This window comes from Mizuhopecten yessoensis, unplaced genomic scaffold, assembly GCF_002113885.1.
Source record: "Mizuhopecten yessoensis strain PY_sf001 unplaced genomic scaffold, ASM211388v2 scaffold7547, whole genome shotgun sequence".
NCBI classification, from domain to species: domain Eukaryota; kingdom Metazoa; phylum Mollusca; class Bivalvia; order Pectinida; family Pectinidae; genus Mizuhopecten; species Mizuhopecten yessoensis.
Genome location: NW_018407102.1, coordinates 1,399,836 through 1,421,972, shown reverse-complemented (window position 1 = coordinate 1,421,972; position 22,137 = coordinate 1,399,836). Strand labels below are relative to the sequence as shown.

Here is a 22,137-nt window from a genome sequence, read left to right as displayed (position 1 = left end):
TTGGCCAAATTTGACCGTTTCTTTTTCAGCTCCGTTGGTAAGTCCGTTCTCACTGTTATTCTACAGCCCCTCTCCAGATGTTTTGCTGCCTCAGGGCTCTATCCCGATCTTTTAGTCTCACAAACTTAACAATAATAGCCTTGGGGCGCTGCATGTCATCACTGAAAGATGCAAGCTTAGGTAAACGGCGCGTGTTCACCAAGGGAATTCTGGCTTCCTCATCCGCCATTTTGAGATTTTCCTTCATAAACTTTCTTGTCACGGATTCTGTGTCTTCTCTAGTCTGTTCCTGAACCCCGTAAATCAGAAGGTTGTATTTCCTGCTACGATATTCTTGATATTGTTGTTCAGTTTTTAAAGTATCAATGTTCTTAACAAGAGCGGCAACTTTGTCTTTTTCCTCCTGCAGTTCATCTACCTGGTCACTGACAAACTCCACGCTTTTTTTTAAGTCATCGTTTTCCCGAGTGAGTACCGTGAGTTTTCCGTTGAAAGACACGAGTTTGTTTTCCATGTCGATAATCTTTTTTTCCACATTTTCGACTGAAGATGTAATGTTGTCTATTTTTTTGGCCAGGCTATCCGTTGACTTCAGTATTAAGTCCTTCAAATCCTCTATGGCTTCTGTTTTGACATTAACACTGGTACCTGTCGCTATCTTTGAGTGGAATTTCAGCACGTGCTGCTCTTCCAATGCTTTACCCGCCACTTTGCTGGTAGTTCCTACTCGCTTGTTGATTTGCTGCGTAGGAAATAGTTTGAGATTTGGTTAGGATGGTCTTCAGTTTTCTTTTTGTTCCTTTTTTTTACCCAGGACATTCCAACATGAATTTTTGTTAACCTTGATGTGAGAACCAACTAGCCATCTTCGTGCCAGAACTGGAAGTCGGATAGGCAAAGGTTATCTCTAGTAGGACACACAGACCTGGATAAGGGCTACATGGATAGACAAAGGTTATCTCTAGTAGGACACAAACCTGGATAAGGGGTACATGGATAGACAAAGGTTATCTCTAGAAGGACACAGACCTGGATAAGGGCTACATGGATAAACAAAGGTTATCTCTAGTAGGACACAGGCCTGGATAAGGACTACATGGATAGACAAAGGTTATCTATAGTAGGACACAGACCTGGATGAGGACTACAGGGAAAGGCAAAGGTTATCTCTAGTAGGACACATAGACCTGGATAAGGGCTACATGGATAGACAAAGTTTATCTCTAGTAGGACACAGACCTGGATAAGGGCTACATGGATAGACAAAGGTTATATCTAGTAGGATACAGACCTGGATGAGGGCTACAGGGCTAGACAAGGGTTATCTCTAGTAGGATACAGACCTTGATAAGAACTACAGGGATAGACAAAGGTTATATCTAGTAGGATACAGACCTGGATAAGGGCTACAGTGGTAGACAAAGGTTATCCCTAGTAGGACACAGACCTGGATAAGGACTACATGGATAGACAAAGGTTATCTATAGTAGGACACAGACCTGGATGAGGACTACAGGGAAAGGCAAAGGTTATCTCTAGTAGGACACAGACCTGGATAAGGACTACATGGATAGACAAAGGTTATATCTAGAAGGATACAGACCTGGATAAGGGCTACAGTGGTAGAAAAAGGTTATCTCTAGTAGGACACAGACCTTGCTGAGGGCTACAGAGATAGACAAAGGTTATATCTAGTAGGATACAGACCTGGATAAGGGCTACATGGATAGACAAAGTTTATCTCTAGTAGGGCCCAAACCTGGATAAGGGCTACATGGATAGACAAAGTTTATCTCTAGTAGGACACAAACCCGGATAAGGGCTACATGGATAGACAAAGTTTATCTCTAGTAGGATACAGACCTGGATAAGGGCTACAGTGGTAGAAAAAGGTTATCTCTAGTAGGACACAGACATGGATAAGGGCTACATGGATAGACAAGGTTTATCTCTAGCAGGACACAAACCTGGATAAGGGCTACATGGATAGACAAGGTTTATCTCTAGCAGGACACAAACCTGGATAAGGGCTACATGGATAGACAAGGTTTATCTCTAGTAGGACACAGACCTGGATGAGGACTACAGGGAAAGGCAAAGGTTATCTCTAGTAGGACACATAGACCTGGATAAGGGCTACATGGATAGACAAGGTTTATCTCAAGTAGGACACAGACCTGGATAAGGGCTACATGGATAGACAAAGTTTATCTCTAGTAGGACACAGACCTTGGTGAGGGCTACAGAGATAGACAAAGGTTATATCTAGTAGGATACAGACCTGGATAAGGGCTACATGGATAGACAAAGTTTATCTCTAGTAGGACACAGACCTTGATGAGGGCTACAGAGATAGACAAAGGTTACATCTAGTAGGATACGGACCTGGATGAGGACGACAGGGATAGACAAAGGTTATATCTAGTAGGATACAGACCTGAATGAGGGCTACAGGGATAGACAAAGGTTATCTCTAGTAGGATACAGACCTGGATGAGGGCTACAGAGTGTAGTGCAATCTCAGCCTTTTTAGAGATATCCCTTGTTTATCTCCGTCTCTGGTTGGAATCTTGTATGACAAAATCAAGGACAGGTGCTAGTTATATCTGACAGGTAAACCCAGCAGGGACAGGCAATGACCTTGGTGAATGCTGCAGGGATGGTTTAAAGTAATTTCTCGGGGAAAGGTTATTGCTGAAAGGATTTTTTTTATTCATTAAGAGATAATAAGATGTAGACGACCTGACTATAAATACTGTAATCTATTACCATTATAGTATACTAAGATAATGAGAATTGGTCTATAACCATGATTGGTCATTACAATACCTGTTCATGGTCAAATCTGTGCCCATAGTATATGGCTATAGATAATCCATATGTCATTATTGTGAGAAAGGATGTTTTACGGAAATGAATCCTTGATTACTAAAGGTGACAGATTTGACCTTTCAGAACTCAAATGAGTTTATGCCATAGCATTTGTCGTATGTTAACAAGTTTTTCCTTAAAAAACAGCTAGTCCAAAATACAGGGGTGTCACTGTGGTTTGATAAAGGATGTGACACTGCAGAGTGTATAAGTTATTAGGGGCCCATTATGATGAAGGTGAAAATCTTAACAAGAGATTATCAAATTATTAAATCTTCAACAGTTTAGGGGGTATATTGTAATTAGAGTCGCTGTTTATCCATCTGCCTGTCTGTAGATACAGACTATCAGACACTTAAACTAGATCCCTGGAATATGTGACTGATATTTTCCGCTCCACTGAGCATCGTTTTCTTGAAAACGGTTACCTCTTTTATGTGTACAGGAAGTAAATCTTTATGTAAATTTATTTCTAAAGTGTATAGAATTAGATCAGCAAACATGTAACTATATTTAACAGTAATTATGTACAATATTCTCTAATGAAACATGTATATTCATGTCTTTAATTTGATCTACTTCAATATGACACACACACAGAATGTACTCTGTGTGTCACCATTGATTTGATCTACATCAATATGACACACACACACAGAATGTACTCTGTGTGTCACCATTTATTTGATCTACATCAATATGACACACATAGAATGCACTCTGTGTGTCACCATTAATTTGATCTACATCAGTATGACACACACACAAATAATTTGATCTACATCAATATGACACACACACATAATGTACTCTGTGTGTCACCATTTATTTGATCTACATCAATATGACACACATAGAATGCACTCTGTGTGTCACCATTAATTTGATCTACATCAGTATGACACACACACAATTAATTTGATCTACATCAATATGACACACACACAGAATGTACTCTGTGTGTCACCATTATTTTGATCTACTTCAATATGACACACACACACAGAATGTACTCTGTGTGTCACCATTTATTTGATCTACATCAATATGACACACATAGAATGTACTTTGTGTGTCACCATTAATTTGATCTACATCAATATGACACACACACAATTAATTTGATCTACATCAATATGATACACACACACAGAATGTACTCTGTGTGTCACCATTAATTTGATCTACAACAATATGACACACACAGAATGTACTCTCTGTGTCACCATTAATGTGATCTACATCAATATGACACACACACAGAATGTACTCTGTGTGTCACCTTTATCATGTACTGAATTGAATTGCCGATTCGTGAAATGCTTAAGATTTATTTAAGAACTTGAAATTAAATCTATTACTACTACCATAACTACAGTGCTGTCTGTCTCTGCTTATAGCTAAATTTTGTATTAATGTGTCCTGGGAATTGTTTGGAGATAATCAAACTCATTAACAAGTTTGACCTCTGGTGAACTAATTCAGTCTCCTGCTGTGATAAAATTTTACTTCTGTCATCACCATTAGTTTCCATACAAACCTAATTTTCATTATGTAATGTAAATTATCAAAACAATAGGGAGATCTGATTGTGACAGAGCTAAACAATATGACGAAACAAATAGCTTCTTACGATCAAATACTGGCAAGTCTTGTGCTGAATAGGTCTGTAATATGCAAATTCTACATTCAATTTGTTCCTTGTTGGAAGGTTCCTGGTAACAATTTGCATGTACTGAACTCAAATAGTTTTTGGCTGCAGTCTGCATGAAACAGTTAACTCATTCACCCCTGAAAATTCATAATGAACTATTCCAACCTTTGAATTGGAAGAGTTCAGATGTGTTTTCAGGGGTGAATGAGTTAAAATGCTGCACCAGCAAAGGGCAGGTAATACAAAAACAAATGGACAAAATCTAATAATGCTACTTGTATATTTGAAACTTTTATGGATTTTATATAAAAGACACCAAGAAATTGGTATTTCAATTATTTTATTTTGTAGATGTAATAGAAGGTCTCGCCTTCATCTTCAATATTTTTCAATACTTTTAATACATTCAATGGCTTATTTGATTTCCTGAAGCTAAGAAATACTTCCTAAATCTGCTATTGCTTCTATTAAGTTCTGGTTTCTTCCCCACGAACATCCTTCTGTGCCCTGTGTGAAATATGTATGTGTCTGTATTGTAGGTGCCCAGGATCAATACACTTGTCTTATATACATTATTTGCATAAAACAACGCTTTGTATTCCTCGGAGGACCGAGTTGTCACAACGTAGTCCCTGTTTACCATTAAAAATAGCACTAAGTTGTTTGGCAGATTTCAACTTAACTTGAAAGAATAATTGTTTGCCAGATTTTTTCTAAACTTGCCTGGGAAATACAATCATTAATGTATGCAATTTTTGTATCCGATAAAAAAACATTTATTTATGTAGATGCTAATATCATACACAAGTCTTCGTTCCTAATCCTTCAATAAGAAACAGGTTTCTATTGTTGAATGGAGTTCATTGCCCTCAATATCATGTGACTGTTTTAAATTTGTATTCAGTTCAAAAATATAGTAAACAAGAGGCCCATGGGCCTTAACGGTCACCTGATATACAGAGAGTTGATTTTTGTTTTTAACATGAACAGAAATATTATTCAAAATGACAAAAAACAATAAAACCACCTTATTCAATATCTAGCATGCAGATTTAAGTCTGAAAAGTATTTGAAACTAGCACCCCTGATTCTAAACAAGGAAAATGAAGAAATTTTATTTTAGTAAACGGACTCCATTGGGCCCCACCCTACAGCCCTTGGGGATAGGGATGGCTCAAAATTTTCAAAGTATCAAACTGTCAACTTAGGGGTATAATTCCAATCAAGTTATCAACATGTAATATTCAAAGTATCATTTGCCATTATAAACCATAACAAATTTTGCCCCCCTCCCCCTCCTTCCCCAGGGGTAAATGTGAGACCCTAGGGTGATANGGTTATAATTCCAATCAAGTTATCAACATGTAATATTCAAAGTATCGTTTGCCATTATAAACCATAACAAATTTTGCCCCCCCCTCCCCCTCCTTCCCCAGGGGTAAACATGAGACCCTAGGGTGATGAAATTCACATTTGGTAGAGCACCTAAAAACCCTTCCATCTATGAAGAGTATTTGATTCTACCATATCTGGTCTTAAGAAGATTTAGAAATTTCAGTCAATTCAACCCTTTTTTGCTCCACCCATCAGCCCCTGGGGGTCAGTCAGGGCTGATATGTGCATACCATCAAATTGCTACCCAATACTGATAATGCTAACCTAAATTGAATTACTTCCAATGGCAATTAAACAAATGTTGGTCCAAAATGTGATTTCTCTATATAAACTATAGTAAAGTTTACCCCCTCCCCAGCGGGAAACGTGAGACCCCAGGGTCATGAAATTCACATTTTAGTAAAGCATCTTAAGACCCTTACATGTATGAAGAGTACCGGGTTCTACCATATCTGGATCTTGAGAAGAAGATTTTTGAAATTTTAGTCAATTTGACCCTTTTTGGCCCCGCCCCTCAGGCCCCTGGGGGCTGGGGACCATATAATTCACAATTATTGTTGACCTTTGGCCATGGAAGGTGTCTGCAAAATTTCATTGAAATTGGTTCAGGGGTTTTGGAGAAGAAGTCAAAAATGTAAATTGTTTACGGACGCACGCCGGACGCCGGAGGACGCCGGACAAAAGGCGATCACAATAGGTCACTTGAGACTTTGTCCCAGGTGACCTAATGATAAATGATGCATTGCAGTTTCTCTTCGCTACACCAAACAACAAGTAATTCTAACTTTGACAGTCTGTCCTGTCCCTGTGTTTAAGAGCCTTCCTTATACACTATACATTGTAGTTTCTCTATGCTACACCAAGCAACAAGTAATTCTAACTTTGGCAGTCTGTCCTGTCCCTGTGTTTAAGAGCCTACCACTTTACAAGTCATACATACAGACATCACCAAAACAATGTCATAAACTCCTTAACAACCAAAAAGCTACTGTACTGCACAGCTCATAAAATACAACCACCATCAACAACTGTGGCCAGTGGCGGGAAACCATTTACCATATTTGAGGTAATAATTAATTAAGGCACTGAACATGAATAAATGACAAATGGGGAACTTTTCCTTTAATCACATTTTCCTTAAGCTACCTTCCTTATATTTTAACTATATTTCCATTGCAGCACAGACATGTTCAAACGAAAGTTCCTCAACCCTCTCCTAAGATGACTCCCCGTTTATAATATGCTATATCATTTCAAAAGACTGTACATCACTGTCACATGATAGCATTTTTTAAGCACCATTTTGGTCTTGGAAGTTGTCTTGTTAGCAACACCAACCAGACAACATCTTTTATTAGTGTAATAGGACAAGGAAAAGTGATAAAGATAGTGCCGTCGCCTGGGCTCGAACCCGCGACCCTTGGCTCTCCAGCCCGATGCTATACCGCCAAGCTAAAGGGAAATTCCCTATAGCGGACGCTTGTAAGGCAACCTAATTAATCCACATCTTTACATTAGAGTAGGTGCCCTTATTATATCAAATTCGGTACCTCCCATGGCTGTGGAATGTAACACCTATGATTCTTTTTTTCAGAATAAACATTTGTATACCTCCGGCAACAAAGCCTGTGCATTCAAATGTTAATAGTCATTTCCTCCCCCTTTAAAACAACTATACTCCTAATTTAAATATCATCACAACAATTACTTCTGAACTACAGATCAGTAATCAGTATCTTTTGTAGTTGTGAACTGCATTTATTGTTAAAATACCTCCCGTTATAGAAGATATTGCTCATTTATTTTGATAGAAATACTTGTCCGAACAACTCCTCTTAAGGATCCCTGTCCCACTGCGCTGTGGATTTTCCTAAACACAGTAACCTCCCCTTATATTACCTTCCGTTTGGATATATCTGGAACACAGTTTGGCCATGACACTTCTGTTGACCAAGTAGTTCAATCAGGTAGAGCAATAATATAATATTGAATCCTGGTCTAGCCCCACTGAAGTTTTACACTCAATCCTGGTCTAGCCCCACTGAAGTGTTCTACTAGAAACACTGTTGCTTATTATATTTTGTTTGTTTCATCTTCATTTTTGTTTACACCACACAGAATGATTTTCTTAAAGAAATTATTTATCAAAGATATAGTCATGTCAGTAAAAAAAAGTTTCCAATACTTAGTTTGAGCTTCTGGCAGTGGTACAGGGATTTTTTAACGACCAGATTGATTTCAGTCTAATTTTATATGTTTAGTCAATATATCATGTAGTTGTGTACTTAAATTTCAGATTTTATTTTACTTGTTTTCTGTGATGAGATTTGAATAGAACTTCTGGAGTGGTTTATTATCCACTAGACAGTGACTAAAAGTTGACTCTATCATATACTCCATTCCTATATCCTGCGAGTTGATGACATTCTGTTTGATTCTGCTTTATACTGGTGGACCGTTGGAATATTTGATAGCATGCTATTATTTTTATGTAAAATTTCTCCATTCTTCTGTGTATATTGATGTTGTTTAAATTGTCCATAAAGCACTAGGCACATTTTAATTTGTCTTGGTCTTTGAACAATTGTGGTACTTACCTGTAGAAAATGCATTGGTGGTATTTACCTGTAAATATTACATTGGTGGTACTTACCTGTAAATATTACATTGGTGGTTTTTACCTGTAGATATTACATTAGTGGCACTTACCTGTAAATATGACATTGGTGGTACTTACCTGTAAATATTACATTGGTGGTACTTACCTGTAGATATTACACTGGTGGTACAAACAGGTAAATATTACAATGGTGGTACTTACCTGTAAATATTACATTGGTGGTACTTACCTGTAGATATTACACTGGTGGTACAAACAGATAAATAGTACAATGGTGGTACTTACCTGTAAATATTACATTGGTGGTACTTACCTGTAAATATTACACTGTTGGTACTTACCTGTAGATATTACTCTGGTGGTACAAACAGGTAAATATTCCAATGGTGGTACTTACCTGTAAATATAACATTGGTGGTACTTACCTGTAAATATTAATTTAGTGGTACTTATCTGTAAATATTACATTGGTGGTACTTATCTGTAGATATTACACTGGTGGTACAAACCGGTAAATAGTACAATGGTGGTACTTACCTGTAGATATTACACTGGCGGTACTTACCTGTAAATATTACATTGGTGGTTTTTACCTGTAGATATTACATAAGTGGCACTTACCTGTAAATATGACATTAGTGGTACTTACCTGTAAATATTATGTTGCTGGTACTTACCTGTAAATATTACATTGGTGGTACCTACCTGTAGATATTATATTGGTGGTACTTACCTGTAAATATTATGTTGGTGGTACTTACCTGTAAATATTACACTGGTGGTACTAACATGTAAATATTACAATGGTGGTACTTACCCTGTAGATATAACACTGGTGGTACTTACCTGTAAATATTACATTGGTGGTACTTACCTGTAGATATAACATTGGTGGTACCTACCTGTAGATATTACACTGGTGGAACTTACCTGTATATATTACACTGGTGGTACATACATGTAGATATTACATTGGTGGTACTTACCTGTAGATATAACATTGGTGGTATTTACCTGTTGATATTACATTGATATTTACCTGCTGCTTATGTTTATTTGATTGACAAATGAACTCAAAGTTCATTTTCTGGCATTAGACCAGAAATCATGTTTATAACAGTGGTATTGTTTATCATATTTGCATTTTACTAAATCTTTGGGCATACCCTCTCCCAACTTTTCTGTTCTGACAGAGAAATTGAATACAGTAGAATATAAAAGCTATTTGTGTATTTAAATCATTATAAATGGTAGTGGAGCATTCAGAGGACTGAGTTAACAGGCGTTCTGATTTATATTTAGCCGGGATAAATTTGTGTATCTGAGTACATGGGTGTACCCATCCATGTGTTTAAAGTGTGGACGTTTGTAATATATGTTCATGTGTGATGCGTCAATCAAAGACCAAGATCAAAGCCTTAATCAGGTTTAACTGATTCAGATTGATTCATTTTTCGACAGGTAGGTTAATGTGTGGACAAAACATCATGTTGTTAACTGTGGCAGAGTATGATCAGGGTATTGTGATGGGGGAGGAGAACCCGCTTTTAACCTATTGCAGGACAGGCTGAGACATGGATAGAGTATTTTACCAGGCGTAGTGTAACTTGATAGGTTCCAGATCAACAAGACCATTGTTACAGTGGTACAATACCTTTTGACTTGGGCTTTGTCAGGTACTCTTTTGGACTTATTACAAATCGTGGGCCAGATGTGTAACGTGACCAGTAGGATGTAGACTGTTAAATTGGGTCATGTGGGGACAGACTGTACACGGGTCTTGTGGGGAACGGATTAGTAAACATATACCTCTGATCTGTCAGTGTGAACACAGCTTACACTGGGAGAAGTCAGTGGGTTAGGAAGCTTCCTATTGTTGGGTCTGTAGGCTTAGCCTCACTGCCTGTTGTAGAGGACCAGCACACTGCCTTTCAGTATAACCTGAGTGGACACATAAACACAATGAGGTAAGATTTCAATGTCCATAAGGACAGAACAGAAATGTTGTGAGTTGAGAAAGTAGAACTGTATGGATTACAAATGTCTGTAATCCCTTAATCAGTTATATACTATAATTCTCGGTGGATAACCGTATAATGTTACAGGACTACAACAAATGGAAAGGCTATTTGTTATGCCCTGTATTATATGGGTATACACTTAATAAACAATGTGAGATAATATTTGTATTAACAGTATTTATCTACTCAATTTAAGTCCTTGTTGAAATGGCAAAGCAGGAAAATGTATCATGTACCTTAATGGCTTGGTCAATAATCACCAATGACCAAGTAGCTCACTGTTACAGCCGGTTCGGAGGTTACATGTTTTAATTATGTCTGGCATGCTCCTGCTGCATCCCCTCCCCCTCCCTCCCCTTTTATAAGCTTGTAAAAGACATGTTAAGTGCACAAAATTCAGAATTCAAACGCAAGATGGGAAAGAAAATGAGCTTGTATTACCTGTTTCAAATCTATATCACCTGAATACAATCTATATTATCTGTAAACAATCTATATAAAAAAATTGTGATATTTCAAAACCTGTTCCATCATAACAAAACAAAAATACCTCCCAAAAATACAGTATTTAATCATTTGGTAGGCAGAATTTGAAGGTGACATATTTGACCTCGGCCAAAGTTCGGTCACTTGAAGTTACTGTCCTCCACACACAAGTTTATATTTACAACTTAAGTGTTTATATTTACTGCCTGAGATTGCAACTTAGACAATTATTACCAAGTGATAAACCAGTAGAATGTCAGTTGATTTTGTTCTACAGTGCAGCAAAATGGACATTACGAACCCCCCCCCCCATCACCCCCTGGCCTGCACCCGCCCCCGCGCCTGTCCAAATGGAAGCCTGATTCAGCAGCTGTGACGTTGGTGTATACACAGGTGTTGTAAAGTCTGGCTATAGATTTTATGGATGTCTCTTTGTGTGTGGCTTTAATCTTCACAGTGACAGCTCTTCACATTATTGCCATTTTGTCATGTGCCCCTGTATTGACCCTAAGTCAACAAGTAGCTACTCCACAGTCTGAGGGCAGGCAAGAGTTTTAGCCTGATAACATAATACTGAGTACGGAATCAATCATAACACTTACCCGTTTATGCACTGTGAAATGTACAGAATTTCTAGACAGAAATGATTGGATGCACATAGAAGTGTGACATGTACTTTGTTCCCTAGAAGTGTACACATTTCTGCTGTACAAGGTTGATTTCTCATGAGAGATTTTCCACTATAGATAGGTTTTACTACATTTGAAACTGATACTATCCAGTGAAGCCTATATATTTTGATGGAGTTCATTTCCTTTGCACTGTTTCAAAACAAAAATGTACGTCTGAAAGTTTTCTTTTACTCTAATTTTTGTCATCATTTTCCCAAAGTTTCATCAAAATATTAAACAGGCTTTTAATGCCACAAATGTGCTTTTTTCGCCAGTATAGATTTTATAGAAGTGAGTATAAGCAGCTAACAGTTCTACATCTACCTGTACTTACTAAATTAACGTGCAGGAAATTATGCATGCTCAAAAAAAAGAAAATAATGTGTGTATTCAAATATCATCTTTTGAGCTGTTCTTTCAGATTAAATCATTATATCTTTAAAAAGAGGAATAGTTTAGCAAATTCGCTGGTTGAAAATGCTCAATTTTTGGGTACAAAATATGGAGAGTTGGCGAGTAGGTGTATACTGCATTTATCACTGGCCTAGCATAGGCAGTCATGTATCGACCTATACTGATCATTAGGCTGGTATAGGCAATGTGTTATATCCACCTATTCTGATCATTATACTGGTATAGGCAATGTCCTATATCCACATATTCTGATCATTATACTGGTATAGGCAATGACCTATATCCACATATTCTGATCATTAGGCTGGTATAGGCAATGTCCTATATCCACCAAAATTGATCATTGGGCTGGTATAGGCAATGCCCTATATCCACCAATACTGATCATAAGTCTGGTATAGGCAATGCCCTATATCCACCTATACTGATCATAAGTCTGGTATAGGCAATGCCCTATATCAACCTATACTGATCATTAGGCAGTGTCCTTTATCCTGTACTGATCATAAGCCAAATACTAGGAGTAAACAAATCACCAGCCTAACATACGCTGTGTCCTATATCCACATAACTACAGCAGCTTGAATACTGAACTTGCATGCCATTGAAAGCCTTTTGAAAATTGTGAATGTCAGATTCTCTATTACTGAACAGATTGGTGCAACCATTTACACCTGTATGACCAGATTGATGAAGATTGTATAGTACCAGTGTTTCTGGATATATGTGTGTACCACTGCTGTAGGTATCATTATAAATCTGTAATTGTGTTGTCTCCTGGTGGCTAATTCATATGTTTTAGATTGGCTGGCTTAATGGATTAACACACGACCACACACCAGTGGTCATCACATTGGTATGGATGACAACTGCAGTCTCCAACCAACCTAGGCTGTTGTGTGGTTCAGCATACAGATGAAAACACTTTTCAGTTCCGTGGATTCGAAGGCATTATTTAGCTATTTGAAAGACATCGGTCTATTTTATAGACTCTGATGTCTTTTAACCCACCTTATCATTTTTGACGTTATATATATATCGCATATTCCATATCATCTATTCGTTATCTCTTTTATTATTTTAACCCCCTTTTATTATTTTTTATTATCTACACATACAATGCGAATACTTTTAAAGTGAACCATTTTATCTGATTTTATCTTCGCTATTCACATGTTTGTTAAAAAAGTAAAATAAATAAATAAATCACCATGGCCCTAAATGACCACAGCCGTCGATGGGCCGTTAAACATAAACAAACAAACAAACAAACAAGGTTCAGCATACACATGGTGACTACCTAGGCGATTATTAAAGGATATACATCAGATAGATCACTGTGACGTGAGCACATCCAGATATACATATGGTTTATGTGTTATATCATAAAGCGTGAAATGACGTAGGCTGTGATGTTTTCACACTATGCGTGTGAAATATTCTTCATATATGTAGGTTGATGCAGCATGTTTACCGCCTAAAAATCCCTCTATTACAGCACCTGTTTCATTACAGAGATCCATTGATTCATCACAGAATTGATCATTCCATAGTTCAAAAATAGCGATTTATACAAAATTTCAATTGTTTTATTTACAATGAATGCTTATATCTTTTTAGTTTGAGCAAGGTTATTTCGTCACCCTGGGTTAAAGATAATTTTAGAATCTAAGGAAACGGGCGCGGAAGAGTTGGTTCCAAGGAGTTGTGTTGGTTCTGATGCTACATGTGGATATTGTCATTTGTCTGTTTCATTTCCCTGTCTGAAATTCAACAGTCATCTCTGGCAGTTCAAGGTCATCTTCAGGGCGAACCACGAAGAACAGGAGCAAGTCACAAGGTCACTTACTGAAAAAATTATACTTGATCTTGTCGCGATTCAGTGATTCAGGGGAGATAACTGTCTATATGGAATTCAAGGAAAATTTCAACTGTCTGCTATGAGAAATGTTTTTACTGTCCATGATGTTAGTTGGGTGTGTGATTAAAAAAGAAATACTGTACATGTCGTTTGAATTTGTTACTAAAGAGCAGTACCAGATGATAAGTTTCTATCGCCTTTCCAAGGAGGCTCCTCATTTTAATCATTTCTGTCCAGAAATCATCTTCCCCTTTGAAAATTTTCCGTCTCTAATCTCCCTTTTCAAACTTTTCTGTCTAGGTCTCCATTTTTAAGAAATTTTTCCTCTTCCCAGTTTAAAGAATTTCATCTATCTTCACATTTATATGCCAAACAAAAATTTCCGTCTGCCTCCCCTTTTAAAGAAATAATACTTAGCAATGTGTTAATTTTCTTCATGACTTCCATTTCTATCATATTTTAATAGATCATTTTTAATTTCCTCCCAAACAATACAGCGAAAAGGATTTAAAAATGTGCTTGCAATTTTTTTCCATTGGAAAAAGTTGATCTAAAGGGGGAGATCTCCGTTATATTTTACCAGCTGAACCATGTATTTCCTATTCAAAAGAGTTTCAGCCTAGGACAATTGGGGATTATCTCATTGATTGTAAGTAGGGCAATGTGTACTAATTAATGACTCAGTGTATAGGTTCATAACGCTTCGGAATAATATGCAGATAATTCTAAATGATTAGGTAATGCTAATTGAAAAGGAGACAACTGGAATAAATTATATGTACACTTGGTACGATTGAGCTTTACGTCCTATTAACAGCTATGATTATCAAAGGATGTGCTAGGTGTTTGTGGCGGAAAAAAAACGGAGTGCCTGGAGAAAAACCACTGACCAGTGGCCAGTACCTTGCGATAGCCCCACGTAGGCCTCTAACCCATGACTCTGGGGGAGGGCTAGTGGTCGTAGACAGTCAGATGCCTTAACCATTCGGCCACCATGGCCCCTATATGTATGTTGTGTATGGTATGATATGTCTGCCAACTGATTTTATGCTGTATGACATGTTAAGAGTGTGCTGCGGCCAGATTGGTAGTACAGGTTATTGTTTTGTAAAATGTCTTATTGGTTACCCATTACTTCCTGACTTAGACAGAACGCTCGTTTTGTGTATTGGATGACATTTGATCCAATTTTAGATTTAATATACAAATGTAATCAGGTATTTTGTAATGGTTGACTGCCAATATTTACAAACAGTTTGTGTGGAGTGTAAATACTCCATTTATATCAGCACATACCCTAATAATGTATAAATGTATTGCTTTGATCTTGGGGAAAGAAATATTTGCATTTTCAATTGTGAAGAGAGAAAATATTTTGCAAATTTTGTTTAAAACCATGATTGTATTGGTTTCTTTCAGAATTTAAAATCTTCATGATTGAAGTACTTCAACAATGAAATTATAAACAATAGGAAGTTATATGATAGTTTTGTGGGAGTATGAATTTAATATATGTTCTAACCAGCTCACCTCTGAATACTCAATAGTTTTCTAGTCTAGGCTGGCTGCAATCTGGAAGACATTTTTACTGACTTATCTTTTGATTCAATCCAAAATTCAAAGATGGCCACCACAGCCACCATTTTGAAAATCCATTTTTGACTCGCTTTCAAATTATATTGGGTCATATTTTCTGAAACGTTTTAGGAATATGTTGTTGCTTATAGGTCAAACTGAAATTCAAGCTGGCCAACATGGCAGCCATCTTAATAATTAGCTCAGTAATGTTGTATATTAGAAGAAAGCTTGCAGGCAGGTTTCTCTTGTGTTTGTACTATTACACAGATGAGTGTTAAGTCTTAAGGGGCTTCTCCATTTTACTGTACCTTTGGAGGGGGACAACAACCAATTGTTATAATCAATAGTGGTGTCTAAAATCTTTTCAGCAGATAAAGTTGGTGCTGAACATATATAAGGCCTCCAAAGAATCCATTACCTAATCTTATCGCAATTTCTACAGAGGTACCTTTTTGAGACAAATGGACCTTTAATTATGTTTTATCAAAAGGACTCTTCGGTTAATGATCTGTAGGCTGGATACAATTTCTCTCTGAGTGTCCACTACATGATGTCAGTACCAGGAATTACATCGGGCTGGGTTACAATATGGTATAACGGTTTGGAGAGTTGACAAAACCTCATTGTCTGTTCTATGGTCCCACCATCACTGCTGTAGGGTGGACGTGCCAGAAGAATGTTTGTTTCAGAAGCCAAGCAAGCCAATGTACACATGTTCCTACAGGACACAACAATACAGATAGCCCATCATTCTCAAGTCTACTACAGATAGCCCATCATTCTCACGTCTACACTGTCACAGTCTTGGAAACAGGCCCTGAACTTACTGGTGCTTGTCCTACTGCATGGTTTCACTGATTCTACTCCTACCAGTCCTAGTCTAGTTCTAGGCCCTCTGGTTCTGTAGTCCTCAGTATCACTAGTAGTGTTACTATTTTAAATTAATGAAGCCAGTACTCATATGACCCTGGCTGTTGTTTCTCCATAGGTACCAGTTCTCATATGACCCTGGCTGTTGTGTCTACCTAGGCACCCGTCCCCATATGACCCTGGCTGTTGTGTCTCCATAGGTACCAGTTCTCATATGACCCTGGCTGTTGTGTCTACCTAGGCACTCGTCCCCATATGACCCTGGCTGTTGTGTCTCCAGAGGTACCAATTCTCATATGACCCTGGCTGTTGTGTCTCCAGATGTACCAGTCCTCATATGACCCTGGCTGTTGTGTCTCCATAGGTACCCGTCCCCATATGCCCCTGACTGTTGCGAGGACGTTAAACCCCAAACAAACAAACAAATGGTAATGAAGCAAATGTAACTCTTAGTTTCACCCTTAACTCGTTCACCCCTGAAATTTCACAAGGAACTATTCCAACCTTTGAATTGGAAGGTTTCAAATGCGCCTTAAGGGGTGAATGAGTTAAGGTTAAGAAGTTTGGAAGTTTTATGGCAGTTGTGAGATCAATAGATTAATAGATAATCTTATTTTGGCCAGAAAGGATTGTTTCAGTGTGTCATCAGAAAGGTGGTAAGAAAGGTGGAGTAATTTGTAACGTTCATTTTCACATATATCTGTTTCTTTTATTACCCGTAATGTGTAGATAACGATAGCAGTGGGTGGGGATACAGACATTTTGAATTAATTTCTCGTTATGGTAAGTCTGAGGAACTGGGCCCGCTTGTATAAAACATCTCAAAGTTAAGGAAAATCTCAAGCAATGTATTGTCTATGGGAAATCTTAGACTTGAGGAAATCTCAAGAGATGAGATGTTTTATACAAGTGGGCCCAGGTCATTTGTCAAGCCACATATTAGAACTGATTTCCTACTTATATTTAATACTTATACATATATACATATTTTACAGGCAAGGTTAGGACTTGAGAGACTGTCTTTTAAACAGTCATCTGAAAAATGTCATTTGAAAATTATTTATCAAAGTTATGACAGATACAGAAAAAAAAACGTTTAGTGCACTTATTATTTCAGAGTTTTATTTATATCTTTATTGAAATGTATTTAATCATATTAACACTTTATCAAGCTAACCCTGCACGGCTGTAATAACCTGCATCATCATCACATTTTCTCTAAACATGCCCTTCCTGAAGTAAGACATTACAGTCATTAGTCTCACCAACAAATCTCATTTGGGATGTGTTCTGAAGCCACAAAAAAAATCCTCAAAGAATTGAAACAAAAAATTTGGAAAATTTTCCATTCTTCAGATATAATGTGTAATGATGAGTTAGAGATTAAATTGTAATATCCTGATGATTAAGTTTGTGAGAGTGTTGATTGATGTGTCAGTTTCTGTTACAAACTTTCTCCTATTAGTCTTGGTATTAAGATTTGGGACATGTCCTTGTGTTAAGACATCAGGATATGTCTTGGTGTTATGAGGTCAGAATATATCCTGACACTGACGTAACACTAAGACATCCTTTAGTGTTATGTAGTGTTATGAGGTGTAAGTTTTCACTTGACTGAGACAGCATGCACAATTTGTACGCATAACTCAAAGAGATACTGCATGGCAGCAGAGCCTGCATGCATGTAAAATGTTACACAGATGAGATTGTATTTTCCTGAGTATGACAAATTGGTTTCCTCTTAGAGAAATATCAGCTTAAGAGGTGATAAGACACACATACATCTCTACAAATGTGTGATTTACATCTACCACTCAAAGTCTAGAATAATTCTGTGTTGGGTAAAATGGACAGGATGTAGGCAGATTGGAGACAGGGGTTTGAAAGAAAGGTAGGGTCTGTCGGAGTAGAGGATAGACAGGATGGCAGAGTCTTGGGTTAAGGGAGAGGAAAAAGACCAGGGATCTGTCCGATAGGGTGGGAGATTGGTATAGAGGGATTCAGGAAGTAGGTCTGATAAAAGAGGGGTTGGAAGAGGGGAAGGTTAAGGATTAAGATAAAGGGTCTGAAGAGGGTTGGGGAAGATGGAGTCACTGGTGGGGAGGGGTTTGTGTGGGATTGGGGTCATGTGGGGTAAGGGGGTTGAAAAATGGGAGTTGTCTGTGATATCTTTGTTGAAGAAGGGTGGGAGGCATAATATTGAGAAGGATGTGAGGGGTCTGAATAGTAAGTGTATTATGGAGTTGAATGAAGTTTCTAGAGGAGGGGAGATTTTGTGGTAGGAGTTAGGGTATAGACAATGGGAAGAAATTATTTAATGAAAAGGTTTTGGGATATTGAGTTCTGCTGCAGACTCGTGGAATGAGCTAGGGGAAAGAAAAAAATGGAACCAGATAAGAAGAGAAGGGTGTAGAGACCCTGGTATTCTAGGTAGGATTTATAGTTGTATAGGGATGTCTGTCCTTACTCTATTCTGTATTGGGGAGGAAGTGAAGAGGGAGGGAGACTGGTCGAATGAGTAGAAACATGCTCTCACTTATTCTACTGACAGCTAGAAAAAGCAGGAACAGATAAATGTTGTGCTATATTAACAATATCCTTAGCCATCTGCCAACAGGAACCAACATGTCAGCTGTTCTGTGGAAGGAATGTCTTTATTTATGTATTCCCCTCACAATATCAGTGTTGCTATACACTTCAGACAGAGTTCTATAGGTAATCAGAGTTTAATCCTTCAATAATGTCTCATTCTGCCTATACCAATGAAGTAGAAGAGTGCGAGGGGCCATACCCACTGTATACCTGCTAACACTACACATATGCGGTGCCTTACATTTGATCATCTGCAGTGCTGCTATAGATAAAAATAAGAATTAATCAAATGTTGACATGAGCTTACTGATTACAAGATTACAGGTTAAAAATTATACTCCTCAAGTTATCACACATGAAATGGTGTATTGGTAGTAGACAATTAATCTGTTTGGGGCAACTTTGGGTTCATTATCAGGACAGGTCTTAAGTTAGGTCAGATGTGATCCATCAAGGGTCGAGAGGGGGGTAATTACCAAATTGAATAGGAGAGCTGGTTAGGCCCCCACCGGGACATGGATTATTACATAACACTACTTCACCCAAGGTGAATTTACAGCCTCACATGGTAAACCTCTCATTAGCCTGACAAGTAAAGGTCATCATTTTTTTCCTTTGTGAATTGATAGAAGAGTAAGTGTTTCTTTGAAGCTTGTTCTACTCCATTGGATTAGTGCTAGCCCACCTATAGTTTGCTAACTTGCATGAAATTAGATGAAGGATAGCTTATTTCCTTTACACGAAGGCCACCAGTGATGTGAAAATTGTTTCCAAATGAAGAATGGAAAAAGGTTAAAGGGTTTCTTTGATACATGACCCAAAGATGACTTGAGGTAGATGGCAGCACCTATCGATTATCAGAACACCACCAGGTGGCGCTGATTGGTAAATGTACAAGAAGACCAGCAGTTTTATGGCCATAATAGACTTTTTGGAGTTTTATTGATGTAGAAGAAACTTACTGTTAGAATTTTAGTGTTTTATTTCTTAGCTATTTGGCTTAGACATTATCTTTGGGTGAAAATTAAATTGGGTGAATTATGAGGATGGGTGTTGTTTGTGAAGTGTAATACATCATTGTTTGAGGCTACTGGAGGCTACTGGTTCAAATGCTGTCTGTTGTCATGTTTGTGATAAGGCTATTTCACCACACTTCCCATGTCTGGCCTTTCACTATTGATGATCAGAGCACTTCTCACTTCATGTTCAAAGCTCAAAAACTGTTCTGGCTGATAAAACTGATACCAACATAATGGTGTAGCTTTGTCGCAATCTGAAATTTGGATTTTTGTCAAGCTTTTCTTTCGACATTTAATCTGGTAAATCATGATGTATGAAAGGTTAGGTATAAACATGTACGTATATATATTACCTCGTTGCCTGTTGGGTGTGTCGACAGAAGTGGTATGAGAAGGGTTCAACATCTAACTTAGACCCTGGATCATGACACGTTGTTATTTGGACATATTTTGATGGCCCTCATACATGTATAAGAACACAAATATAATCAGAACTGACATATGAAGATAGATACATCTGACCTTCCTTTCAGAAATTTGTACAGAGCAGAAGTGCTGTAATAGATATATTGTGTGTTCTGCGGACACATGACGTACTGTAGACACATAGTGTCCTTAGACACATCATTAGCTGTAGACACTTGTGCTTAGACACATGCTGTGCTTAAATACATGTGCTGTTGATACATTGTGTGCTTAGACACAATGATGGTGCTGTAGTCACATTGTGTGCTTAAAGACATGTGCTGTTAATACATTGTGTGCTTAGACAAAATGATTGTGCTGTAGTCACATTGTGTGCTTAGACACATGCTGTGCTTAAATACACATGCTGTAATATATTTTGTACTTAGATACATCATTAGCTGTATATTGTGTGCTTAGACACAATAATTGTGCTGTAGTCACATTGTGTGCTTAGACACATGCTGTGCTTAAATACATGTACTGTAGACACATAGTGTCCTTAGACACATTAGCTGTAGACACTTGTGCTTAGACACATGCTGTGCTTAAATACATGTGCTGTTGATACATTGTGTGCTTAGACACAATGATTGTGCTGTAGTCACATTGTGTGCTTAGACACAGCATTAGCTGTAGACACTTGTGCTTAGACACATGCTGTGCTTAATTACACGTGCTGTAATATATTTTGTGCTTAGACACATCATTAGCTGTAGACACTTGTGCTTAAATACATGTGCTGTTGATATATTGTGTGCTTAGACACAATAATTGTGCTGTAGTCACATTGTGTGCTTAGACACATCATTAGCTGAAGACACACTGGGTAAAAGACACATCCTATGCTACAGACCTTTTGCTCTACCAGTGTAGCTAGCCTGATAGTTTATTAAATATTACCAGGTATTAATTGATCAGCAATAGACCCCTGTACAGTTTCCTGATGAACACCTTCAGCAGTAAAAGAGCTAATAACCATCCAATATATTGCTGACATCGAACCATTATAGTACTCAATAACCTTAGTCAAAATCTGATAAAGATTCAGTCTGCTTTTTTATGGCAAAGTTCTGCCATTACGATAAAAGACTGTTCACCATGAATACCACAAATACTCCTGTCTTCATCACATATGATGAAAATGATTCTGATGGATGACAGAATGATTATTTTTTATGCTCCCAATAAAAATGGGACTGAATCTTTATAGTGTTGCCCTTGTCTGTCCCGTCCCATCCTCTCGTGATTCATTGTGATACATCTTCATCAAAGTTTATACCAAGGTCAAGTATGAAAATATCTGGGATAGGTTGTGTTTCAGGATCTGTTTTTGTTTTTGTTTTTTTGTGGAATTGGTCTGTAGTGTAAGAAAAAGCATGGGATGTGACTTTGTGTATTGAATGACCTTGACCCCGGGTAGTCACACTAACACCTTTTTTTTTTAGAGATATCTACTTTACTAAATGGCTGCACCCAGGGTTTCTTCAATAGTCGAAAACATCTGTTGGATTCTGCACACCTGTTCATTTGAAAACACTTATCTAAAAGAAGGGAACCTGCTTAAAACTTCTCAAAAACATGACCTGCAAACATCATAATTTTGACAAGAGCAGCTGA

General features: G+C 37.7%; 1 protein-coding gene across 6 annotated transcripts in view; it reads left to right on the top strand.

The window, feature by feature from the left end:
- The window catches only part of LOC110453920 (G protein-activated inward rectifier potassium channel 3-like), a 70,634-nt gene that overhangs the window by 28,038 nt on the left and 20,459 nt on the right, over positions 1 to 22,137 (top strand). The window contains exon 1 of one of the 6 annotated variants that reach the window (XM_021503159.1): positions 9,832 to 10,001. The exons of 4 other annotated variants lie outside the window; for them this stretch is intronic. The gene's annotated coding sequence lies outside the window, so the exon portion shown is untranslated. One more of the 6 variants, XM_021503156.1, reaches the window with a different exon arrangement.